Raw genomic sequence first — 9595 nt, 5'->3', positions numbered from 1 at the left:
CATAGGGAGAGATGGAGGTGTGAGTGTGTGAGTATTCGTGACTGAGTCTGCACATGTGTGCATATCAGAACAAACATTATAGTTTCCTTGTGTCTTCGCTGCTGAAACTGAAGCTAAACTGAATTTAAAAAGTAATGAATGGATTGTACATATGTATAATATGCCCTCACTTACAACCAATGTGTCCCCAACCATTTGACTTGCTATTCCTCCAAAGAGGTTTTGAAGTTGCAGTGCATTCAGGTTGTTTCTAAATTGTGCTTGAATTTGGTGGTGCAGCACAATAGAGGACTACTGTACAATGAGTTGAATTCCCCATCGCCTTACTATAAAACACCACCCACTGAACAGCTCTCTGTACCACACAGAACACGCTCTCTGTACCACACAGAACACGACCACATCAGCACTCACATTTCCTAATCTTGACTGCCCCCAACTGGTTTGATGCAGAATTGGAGACAAAGTAGTTTTAATTTTTAATTGAAGAAGAACACAGTAAAAGTAAATAAATAAAACATGCAGTTGATCAATATTTGATCATCACATTATAACACAAAGTCAGTTAAACTACACGGATATCCATCTGTCCAGTTAGGCGACATAAACCATTGTGATTCCATTTCACCTGCTTTGGTCCAAATGAAAGCGACAACAGGTGCACTGCAGAGGCAACAACAAGGCAACCCCTCCTCAAAAGTGAATGATATGGCAGGTGGTGGCCAGAGACCATTGCTCTCTCTGTATCCCTCCCTCCTGACTTTCCTCTAGTTTAGATTTTTTGCTAATGTCCTTGTCATTACTGGTAGTAGGAGATGGTACCTGCAGCCCATTTAGCTCACAAAGGTAGTTTAGTTCCTCCAGGATGGCATATCCACACGTCACACAAAGGTTTGCTATATCTCCTAGCACAGTCTCAGGAGTGTGGAGGATAAACTAGGAGACTGGTCATTGCACAATGAGAGCACTGTAGAAGGGCATCATCCAGTGGAACTAATATCTGCTGCTTAGTGCAAGGAGGAACAGGAGCAGCACTGCCAGGGTCTTGAAAAATGGCTGCCAACAGGCTATTCTTTTACAAGTTTCTGACCAAACTGTCAGAAACATGCCATGAGCACTGCAAGAAATTGTGATATCCTTTAGTGGGACCTGTGCTCACAGCACAGCATCATGCAGCTCGATTGGCATTCGCCAGAGAACACCAGAGCTGGCAGGTCTGCCACTGGTGCCCTTTTCTTTTCACAGATGATAGCAGGTTCACACTGAGCATGTGTGACAGGCGTTACCGAGTCTGGACATGACGTGGTTATGCTGCCTGCAACATCATCTGTGAAGCGAATGGGGCACTGGTGGTGGACTTGCCATTTCTGATGCTCTTGGACGAATATCAATTGAGCTGCACTGTCCCCGGCCGTGAGCAGAGGTCCCACTAAAGGACATCAAGCCTTCATGCCACCTTCTCTTTCTGACAGTTTGATCAGAAGGATGAAACAGATTCATGTATCCCAACAGGACAGACTAACATCCCTGAAGTTTAACTGACTTTGTTGATGATCAAGTACTCCCTTAATTTTTTTTGGAGCAGTATTCTTTTATAACTCAGACTTTTGAGAGAAAGACAGAAATAATGTATTCATATATTCAGACTGTTTAAATAATTACACTTCAGGGTTTTTTTTTTTTTTTTTCTGAATAGAAAAGCAAAAGAATGGCTCAAAAAATATTAATATAACCAACTGGTACCCTCTAAATGCAAAACAGGATGAAGTCTTAAACTCACCCTTCAGTGCTACGCTCTTGATGCTAATCCTGACTCTGAGGTAGTCGATTATAATTGGCTGGACTACACAGTCAAAGACTACACCAGGATGTGAAAGGATTAAACTGAATTTGCACCCAACTTTATGGCTAAAAAGGTCAATGATTTGTTTAATGAGGTCAGTGTCTGTGCTGACCTGCAAATGCAACAACAAATGATCTTTTGATTTATAGCAGCTAACCCCCCACCCCCACCATCTCACCAAGTTTTTGCCAAAGTTTAAGATATGAGCCGCATGTTAAAGAGAAGTGTTTGTTGGAGTATTAAAGATTTTCCTCTTTCATAAACGTGAAGTTGAACAAATGACAAAATGAAAGTCTCTGCAGTGAGAGATCCATTGTTCCTGCTAATCAACTTGTGACTTTCCCTCTTAGATCAATAAAGTTCCTCTTTTTCTTAATCAAAGACCTCTATTATTGAAGTGACTGGTACTTCGAAGGAAGCAAAGAGTGGACTTCATAGATACTCTTTTATAAAGATGATGGATGCATAGGGCCAAAAAGGTTAAAACGCCACTAAAGAAAATCACTGTTAACTGATATAAGCCATCAGTGTGAGTGCTGGAAGGCTTTAACTCCCAAATCTTTGTCCTAACAAGGATTTATTGCTAAGTTCAGCAGCCAGCTCCACACCACTGGTGTCTGACCTTTTTTTCCCTTCAGGTCCCTCTGATGGGGCACATTTAACATTGTAACATTATATATGACACTGCTGGTCTCTATAGTAACTTATATGAACATATATTTTCTTTTGCAGATCTTCAAGGCTTCTTGAGCCAGCTCTATTCAGTCTCTTGGTGCAGAACAGGTGAACAACTGTATACATCAGATTGATTAATTGTCTGTTATTACTGAACCCATTTATACTGTAGGTCACTCGACCTGGATGTCCTCATATTAAGGGCATACGTGATAAGTGATTAAACTATAATTGGGATGCTCACATTCATTCATTTCCTGAAAGCCATGACGACAGCCTTTGCCTCTAAGGATTAAGCAGTTATTAACATCAGCCATGACCTGAGTGGAGCAGTTTATGACTCATCCTCAAGTGATGGAGGTAGAAGCAGAGGGTGAGAAGAAGTGAGGGCCACTCATTCTACAATTTAGTCACTGTTACGATCAAAGCGCAGTCAAGATTACAGGAATCAAGGCTTTAAATTAAAACTGATTCACCCTGTTACTGCGACATTTCTGAGACATCTCCTATGAGTACAGCATTTACCCATTTCTAAACCTTTTAAACACAACAAACCAGACAAGTGATACATAGAAGAAAACTAAAAGGAACTTTTGCAGACCGAGAAGCCACTTATCAAGACTTTGATGTGTTTAACTACATCACAAGAAGCCAGCAAAGAGCAGATCCATAACCCTATCAGCCCTAAATATGTCAACATCTATCAGGCTATTGAGAAAAAAAATGACAAATTAATAGTGCAGACAGAGAAATTGCAGCTCAGGTTTTTCCTTCCTCACCTGTCACTCGCAGTCTCAGTCTGCCTGTTTGCAGTCCTACAGACTGCAATATCAATACACAACCTTTAAATAATGAAACAATCTTTCTCCACACCTTGATGCCTTCTGCAGGGTTTGTTGGTGTACTGTTGGTGCCTTACCTAAAAAATGATCAATAACCTGAGTTTTCATAGAAGCACTGTAAGTCTTACCCTTTAAAAATATTTAGCAGATAAAATTTACAAAAGAAATGCCCACCAATATTCCCTGAAACCCATCATATTCAAATGCTGTGTTCTGTTGAAACAGAAGCACTAAGTTTTATTATTATGGGTTTGTTTGTTTTTAGTTGTAATTTTGTATTTTTGATTTTAAAAATGCCTCGAGCAGTTAGGATACCACACAACAGCAATAGTAAAGTTGTGAACAACTAATTGGTTAATAAATTATTAATTTCAGCTGAACACTGGTCAGTTTCTGAGTGTGTAGAGAAATAATGAAACTGCTCACTTAAACTGAAAATTGCTGTAAGCAGGTAAACATGTTTGATGATATTCATGAGCACTTGGCATCTGCGGTTTTTAGCAGCTTTAATTGAGAAAGACCAATATTTTGGTAATGCTACAGTAGCATGTAGGTAGAAAGAAAGAAAGAAAGAAAGAAAGAAAGAAAGAAAGAAAGAAAGAAAGAAAGAAAGAAAGAAAGAAAGAAAGAAAACATTTGGACACAAGTGTGTCCAAACTTTTACTGGTACTGTATTTTATTCAGTTTATGTACCCTAATAGCATCCTCAAAAACAAACTAACAAAATAATAAAAGAAAAAGAAACAAAGACATAAACTGTATATGTGGTTTTTGTGTAGGGTTTGTAGTTCACTTTGTATTATTGTGAGTATTTTAATTTAAAATAAAGAACCAAATTACATTGCAATAGATAAAAAAATTCACTGAGATATGAGATTTCGGCAATGATGAGACAGAGATTTTTTTTTTTTTTTTTTACTTTTGGTGACCTTGACCTTTGACCTTGAAAATGAAATCATATGTTCTTGGGCCTCTAGGGAATATTTCCACAAAGGCTAATCAACTTTGGTTCAAAACTGGGGCGCCAGGATGGCTCAGAGGTCCTTTATATCCCTCCTCCCAATTTCCTTTCACTCTCCACTGTTAATAAACCTGCTACGGCCAAAAAACTACAAAAAAAAACTTTGGTTAAAAACTTTTCACAAATTTGTGAATATTGTCCCTATCTCACAATGGTAAAGAATCCCTTTAAAAATTCCTGGATCCAGTCGTGATCTTGAGCACCAAAAAACTTTTAAACAATTGTTCCTTGTACCACCACTAACAACTCCAGAAATTTTCATTGAAATCCGTTCATAATTTTCCAAGTTATCCTGCTAACAAACAGACAAACAGATATATACACCAACATAACAGAAAACATAACCTCCTTAGATCCTGTACTTTTTCACTTTTACTTGAGTAAAGAAGTTGAATCAGTACTTCAAGGTTTATCAGAGGATTTTTTAACACAAGTATCCTTATTTCTGCTTAAATGAAGAAAACCTGTACTTTTGTGACCTCTGCATGCAGGTCACGCATTAGACAAGTAAATCTGAAAGCCAGCACTCACAACACAACGGAGATCCCACAGTTGATGAGATATTATAATGTAAACATGAGTGCAATACACAGGAGAGAAGTATTCAATCAATGGGTCCAAAGGGTGTTTCAGTGTTTCCCCATTATTGTTACTGTATACTTGGATGTGCACATGAAATAAAGAGTGTCAGGAGCAGGGAGACAGAGTGAGTCTGCGTGTGTTTGTGTGTTCAGGACACAGAAATGCTGATGCCTCTCCTTTGGGCCCTGTCAAGCACACTTAGCGTCAGTGTTTACAATGGAAAACAGGAGAAAGTCCCTGTAATTCCAGGAGGCCTAAAGGGAGGTGAGAACAGCAGGAAGACAGGACCCGGGGGGAAATTGTTCTGATTTGAAAAACCCTCCGGGCTGTCTGTTCAAATGCACGTGAAGGACGTACTCACCTCATGGTAAAATCACAGTGTATGATGATGTCACGGGTTTAAATTGATTTCTGCTGCAACATAGGTTCTTCTGTCAGTGCAGCTCAGTGGATTCGTGGTTACCCTCAGGCAATTTTGATTTATAATGCTGGCAGGCTGAATACTGTTTTATAAAAGAGTCTACAGTATCTCAGAGCTCTTTTGGTTTGATTCCATTCCAACACAGAAAACTATCCCAGTTCTGGAGTGCGTTCATATTTTAAAGATATCAGATTATCAAGAACTTTAAGGACAGGTTCAAGTGTTGTGAGGAAGGCTTCAGGGCGTCCAAGATAGTCCAGCAAGCGCCAGGACCATCTCCTAAAGGTGATTTAGCTGCGGGATGGGGGCACCACCAGTACAGATCTTGCTCACGAGTGGCAGAGGACCAGTATGAATGCATTGGTATGCGCAGTGAGGTGAAGACTTTTAGAGGATGACCTGGTGTCAAAAAGGGCAGCAAAGAAGCCACTTTTCTCTGGGAAAAACATCAAGTACAGATTGATATTCTGCAGAAAGTACAGGGACTAGATTGCTGAGAACTAGGGTAAAGTCATTTTCTCTGATAAAGCCCTTTTCTGATTGTTTGGGCCATCTGGAAAAATAATTGTCTGGTGAAGAAAAGGTGAGTGCTACCATCAGGGTCATGTCAGCAGTAAAGCATCCTGAGAACATTTGTGTGTGGGGTTGCTTCTCATCCAAGAGAGTGGGCTCACTCACAATTTTGCCTAAGAACACAGCCATGAATAAAGAATTGCACAAAAACATCCTCCAAGAGCAACTTCTCCCAACCATCCAAGAACAGTTTAGTGAAGAACAATGGCTTTTCCAGCATAATGGAGCATGGTGCCATAAGGCAAACGTAATAACTAAGTGGTTTGGGGAACAAAACTTTGGCCCATGGCCAGAATACTCCCCAGACCTTAATCCCATTGAGAACCTGTGGTCAATCCTCACGAGGCGGACTGACAAACAAAATCCCCACAGATTCTGACTCCAAGCATTGATTATGCAGGAAATGGGTTGCTATCAGTCAGGATTTGGCTCAGAAGTTGATTGACAGCATGCCAGGGAGAATTGCAGAGGTCTTGAAAAGGAAGGGCCAACACTGCAAATATCGACTCTTGGCATAAACTGAATGTAATTGTCAATAAAAGCTTTTTTGAAAGTTATGAAATGCTCTTCATTACACTTCAGTATACCATAGAAACATTTGACAAAAAGATTTAAAAACACTGAAGCAGCATACCGATATTTGTGTCCTTCTTTAAACTTTTGGCAACAACTATAAGCTTTACCATATTTTCAAGGGTGGCCTATATGTTTTTTGGTATCTTTTCATCAAACTCTCAGGAAGACAATGAATACTGATGCTTAAAAAATGATTTCGAACTTTTGATTATGGACTTTCTGATTAAGAAATATAACTCATGTAAACCAAACCTAGACTGACCTCAATCACTCTAACAGTCACTGATATGTGATAAAATGCACACCAACAGTGTTTCTCCAAGCTTTTAGTTCATCTACTTGTGCAGACTTGATCTACTTTCATGCAAGCAGATTTGGGAGATTATTTCTTCTGCTCAGTCAGAAAGAATAAACTAGATCAGATGGTGAAGCAAGTCAATCAGCAGATAGGTCACAGAAACATATGGACGTCACTGCCAAGAGCAGCCCCAATAATAGAAACAGTTGATTAAAATACAAATATGTCACATTGTAGATAAAGTACTAGAGTAAATGTACTGAGTTACTTTGCACCACTGGTTGAATAAAGAAGCACTGGCTGCTCCACTACAAGGTAACTTTTGTGTTTTTTTACTTCTGCTTGATTCATTTGTTTTAGGCTATGCCACAATTAAAATGTTAAAAGTGGCATATTAAACCAATGGGATTCAAACGTTTCTGGGCACACTTTGGAAACATAAAAAAATATAATCACACCCTCATTTTATTTAATTTGATTTTACTTTCTTTTCTTTTCAATCATTAACAATAAAAAAGATACAAGCTGATTTTTACTTAAACAAAGGACAGTGTAATATCATCAGCTAACTCTTACGTTCCCTAGTTTAAGTTCATATTTTTCAGCCCCACTTGGCAGAAATATCTTCCTGTACATATTAGATTGAGACCAAATGTACGGACCTGACCACTTGTACCACACTTGTATTGAGGGTGACGTGAAGCATGGGAAGGTGGACTGCCTGAAAAATCTAAAGAAGAATGAGCCCTATACACTTTTAACTTAAACATACTAACCTGAAGCTACAGTACATGCATCAAAGTGCTTCCCGACACCTGCAAACACCGGTTTGAGCCCCCATAAATATCACTGGGAGACGTGTAAAAAAAAAAAAAAAAAAAAAAAAAAAAAAAAAAGATAAATAATCCAAACATCTTTTGCTAATGTGAATAGACACGGTCAATGATTCCCATTCAGCACCAACATGATGTGAAATTTAGTGCAGGCCGCTCTCCGCATCCCTCCCGCCCATCCCTTCCTGCCAGCTGCCACTTGCAGTAGTGGTGATGCTGCTCCCTTGCGTGGAGAGGAGGAGAGAGCGTGTCCGCTGCCCAATGACAGCGCAGGATGCTGAGAGAGGCTGCTTGGGTGAATGGAGGCGACAAGATGCCGTCCAGAGCGGCGAAGAAGAGGAATTAACATCGATAAAGGTAATCGTTTGTTTATTATTTTATTTCACATCAGATCTGTTCGCTTTCTGTTCGAATTAACACCTGACATGCGCGGAGTGCACGAGCGCGTTGTGAGCGACTTGCCGGAAAAAGCACAGGCTGTGTGCGTTTAAAAAGAAAAAAAAAATATCATCCTAATTCGGTGGTGGTTGATTGCATAGCCAGTCAGTGCTCACTTGATACGTGAGAATTTGCATTTTTAGGCCGTCTTGACACCATTGAGCAGCGCCGTCTTTCAAAATAAAGGTTTCAATCGCTTTCCCTACGGCGGGTTAGACTAATATTTCATTGGTGTATTCAGACGCACACCACGCTGGAGCCATCGAAAATGTAGGCCCAATGAGCTGTCAGTTGCTCGGTCGTGCCTTCCTGTATTACTGTGGTGCATCAAATGTAGCACTATTCACCCTGTGTCAAATAAGTCGACAAAAGGAGAAACATCCAATTTGAAAACAGGGGTTTATGATATAATGAAGGCAACCGTCATTTCGGGGTGTTTCACTTTTTCCCCCCTGACATCTTCCATTAGAAGCCAATACCATCCTTAAACACTGTAATTTTGTGGATAACCGGATATTTTGTGCAGCACATTTGCAAATTTCCATCTAATCAAGCCTTGAAGACAGTGGGAGGCATATGGGGGCGTCGAGGCTCTGTAGTAGAATACCTGATGAGGAGGCTACATGTGTTGCACATGCTCGTGTAAGGAACCGGTTTGTGTGCTTCTTCTTTCACATGAATTGCCAACTATTACCAGCCCATATGACAGTCTATTTATAGAAACTGTCCTTCTTTGTCCGCCATTGGCGTGCGCGCTGACCACAGTACCACAGCCGCTCCATATAGTTTAGTAGGCTGGTCGCCTTCATCCATTTTTATCACGGTTAGAACAAAATACCCTCGCGCAGCCTTTCAAAAAATGTCACGATTGCCTAATAGGAAACACTCTTCCTGACCCCAGAGATATCCTAAGCATCCCCTGTGGTGAAATCTTTGTTTCAGAACATCTGTACCCTCTCTGCTGTTTCCGCATCACTTCTCTCCGAATTACCACTGAAAATTTCTTTACTGTCCTATACTATGAAGTTTATCATCTCAGGAGCGTGATCTATATCGCAAACCCTCAAAAAAGCATGTTTAACATGTATGATCGCAACAACCCATAATAAACTTGGAATAATAAACTCGGGAAAACAAGTTTGGTGTCATAATGTAAATAAGACCCGATTTCCCTTCTGATTTGTCGTGGAGTCTTTTGTTATCCATATAAGGTGAATGGTTGCGTTTGGCCCTGTCGTCAGCTGGCATCCCTTGAGGTCCTTCTATATTATCACTGAGGTCCTTCTATATTATCACTGTTTCTGCAAAAATTGATACCCCCCCATTTTTGACAGTTTTCTCAGCTTGGCTTTGTCATCAGTGTGCTTTGGGTGCAGCTCATGGAATTTCACTTTCGAGCAGGGTTACAGCAACAATAAAAGGTCATGCAAAGTGTTTTATACCATAACATAAAGGATTAGTCAATCATAAGTCATTGTCCAGCAAAAATGAAA

At 40.0% G+C, this 9595-nt stretch overlaps 1 protein-coding gene across 1 annotated transcript in view; it reads left to right on the top strand.

Annotated features, from left to right (window-relative positions):
* Positions 1-7922: 7922 nt before the first annotated feature.
* The window catches only part of LOC115780354 (ERC protein 2-like), a 43129-nt gene continuing 41456 nt past the window's right edge, over positions 7923-9595 (top strand). The window contains 1 exon segment of the mRNA XM_030729507.1: positions 7923-8021. The gene's annotated coding sequence lies outside the window, so the exon portion shown is untranslated.

Source organism: Archocentrus centrarchus, chromosome 5 (assembly GCF_007364275.1).
Source record: "Archocentrus centrarchus isolate MPI-CPG fArcCen1 chromosome 5, fArcCen1, whole genome shotgun sequence".
Classification (NCBI taxonomy): Eukaryota; Metazoa; Chordata; class Actinopteri; order Cichliformes; family Cichlidae; genus Archocentrus; species Archocentrus centrarchus.
This window is presented reverse-complemented; position numbering and strand designations above follow the sequence as displayed.